The following is a 3,173-nucleotide window of genomic DNA, read 5'->3' on the forward strand; positions in this document are numbered from 1 at the left end:
AGGAAAAAATTTGTTTTTTTTTTTTTTTTTTGTGAAATATTTTCATGATTTGTTTTGAGATTCGAAATCAAGGACTTGAGTAATGGCTTTATTTGATCAATTTGAATCTTTTCTTGATTTAGGGTTAAAGTAGCGTTTTGAAAAGATATTTTATTAGTCTATACTTTTGATTTCAACTTTTTAATCTCTTAATTACAAAAGTAGAAAAATACATCATCTATATCACAGTTGATTATGTCTCGTCTATAAATGAGCAGAGCTTGAACGAGACTTGTTCTTGTTCGACTCGTTCAACTTTTCTTCTGCTATCATTTAGCTCATGTTCGAAATAAGTCAACAATAACAAGTTCATGTTGGGCTCCAATTTGATCGAATTGGCTCGTGTTTGGCTAGAGTAGAGCTAAGTTAGAGCCAAGGGTATTTCAAGATTTCATGGAAGTTAGCATCATTTCTGTATTTAAACATCATTGGGAAAAGCAATTTTCTTAAACTTCCAATGTGGGACAAGCGGGGATTTTCTTTTCAAAATTGCTAAGCGCATCAACCAAACATACTATCCAACTTTTATGCATTTGCATAGGAATATAGAAAAATTGATCCGACGCGTCAACTCCGGATTCGGGTTTTGATTAGGATTCTTAACCCATTTAATTTTTAAGGTCAACTTCAAGTTGACTCGACAAGCCAATAATGGCCCCAAACTCCCCTGTAAACTTGAATTTACTCAATTTCGACCAACCGTCTGAAATTGCCCCAAGATTGGCTTTAAGTTGACCCGATTTTGACTCAATTTAGATCCAAAAATTTTTTCACGTATATTAAACGAATTAAATTGGTCGGGTTCGCATTACTCGTGTCTAGGTCGAGTTAAGTTTGAGTAGAGATTTTCAACCCATGTAATATACGAGTTAAATTCGGGTTGAAGCTATTCGAGTCTGGTTCGAGATGAACCTATCCGGTCTATTCTGTTTTGAGTCGGACCCAAACTCGACCTCGAGACTCGAATTGACACCCCTATATTTACATATCTAACCCCTAAATTAGATAAGTGGGGTCTACGTGCTCTATTTTAGCGACATTGACAAACATACCACCATGATATTATTTATTTACATATCTAACATTTAAACTTGTATTTTTTTTTATAATTATACGACCAAATTAATTTTAAAAATAATAAATATGAGTAATTATTGATACATATAATAAAATTAAAATAAGAAGATATAAATAAACATTATTATTTAATTATCTCAAGCCAAAACAAGTCTAACACAAAAAACAATTCCCGTTCGCGTCGAGCTAATGAAAATTGTTTGTTTCCGGCTCGCAGCTCAATGAACGAATCGAACATCAGTTGTTCGTGAACGACGAGTACTTTTGACAGCCCCAACTATGCTCATCCATTTTCTTGAGTTTACTAAAATCCCAAACCTAAATTAAATGGACAAATTATACAATTTCACAAATCATAATCTGATCATGCTGTATTGATTGATTTTTTCCCTTTATATTTTGTCTTCATGGTTTTTATCTTGCTTAAGAAGTAGTACTAAACCAAAACAATCCTCAGCTTTTCCTTCAAAGCAAAATAAAAAATAAAAATAAATCTTTAACATTCAATAGTTGGAGGAAAAGACAATGGCTTAATAATGACAATTATAAAGGAGGATTCTGCCAGCCATATCTTTTCACATTCTCTTTGCAGTTTATATATAATATAAGTTAGATTTTGTGGGAAAGAATTTATTCACCGTCTAATTATGATAAAATATTGACCAGGTTTGTATGACAGAATAAATAAAGTTCATTTGATCGAAATGAATCACGAGCTAATTTTCCTCAGCAGAAGAACTAGTGTCGATCAATATAGTAGATAGATAGATAGATAGATATATTAGAAGAGTTGCTGATGACCTCAAGCTTTTGGGTGACCGAAAGGTGGGGTTGTTTGATGGAATACACATCATGATTCATCTAGCTAAGGAGGAGAATTATGCAAAAATTTTCTCCAAGAAAAACTCTACTCATTGATGGTCAACAAATGAAACTCCTGAAGTGGTCAACTGCTTTTGACCCCAACCAAGGGACTCCAATTATTCCAATCTGGTTTAAGCTTCCTGGTCTTAAATTGCATTTCTTCCATCATCAGATGCTATTCTTGATTGGTGCTTTACTTGGTAGACCAATGAAGCTTGATGTTCTCTGCTGCCCGAATTCTGGTTGAAAGAGATATAACTTTACATGTAGTTGATGAAATATGGTTGGGCACACCTAATAATGGGTATTAGCAATCCATCATCATGGAACAAAAACCTTATTATTGCAGCCATTGCAGAATGTTTGGGTAAACACAGTATAAGTGTTACAGGCTACACCCATCTTTGAGACCTTCCAACGACAAACCTTCCAGTAATCAGAATCCTACCCAGGTTGGGGTGATTGTGCCTCCCAAATCTCCTTTGGATCCTAACACCCATCATGATAATGTGGTGTTGAATCCAAGATAGGGGATGGAGACATCCCCAATCCTATTGCTGTTGAGGAAAGACCAGTATCTACTAAACAACAAGATATATCCCAGTTGAAACCCCAATATCATGCCCTGGATCTCAATTTGGGGAGGTTTATGGATGATACTTTGCTTCACAAGATGAATGCAACCCTTGAGGAGGAATGACAAGTCCAAAAGTCTAGAAAAAAGAAGAAAGGGTTACTGGAATTAAAGAACATGCAGGAAGGATCTCAATCCTTGCTTGAGAGGGATTCTCATAGAGGAAGGTTGAAATCAATGGCTAAAACAAGGAGGATGAAATCCACCTCAATTGGATGATGAATTTTCTTTGTTGGAATGTTAGGGGGTTGGCTCATCCTAAGTCCATTAACAAAATCATTTCTCTTAATAGGATGTACAAGTTTTGGCTAGTAGCAATATTGAGTCAATGGTCTCCAAATATCCTCATAAAATTCTGAAAGAAGTTCCATGACTTTCAACACTTCTCTAATATCAAAAATAAAATTTGGATTCTTTGTAGAAAAGAGGTTCAATGTTATGTTCTGATGGATAATGCTCAATTTCTCCATTTACAACTTGATCTTGGAGGTCTCAGTGTCCTGACCACATTTAGATATGCTTGCTGCTCTTTCTCTGCCAGAAATGAACTTTAGAAAGG

Source organism: Phalaenopsis equestris, unplaced genomic scaffold (assembly GCF_001263595.1).
Source record: "Phalaenopsis equestris unplaced genomic scaffold, ASM126359v1 Scaffold000218, whole genome shotgun sequence".
Lineage (NCBI taxonomy): Eukaryota > Viridiplantae > Streptophyta > Magnoliopsida > Asparagales > Orchidaceae > Phalaenopsis > Phalaenopsis equestris.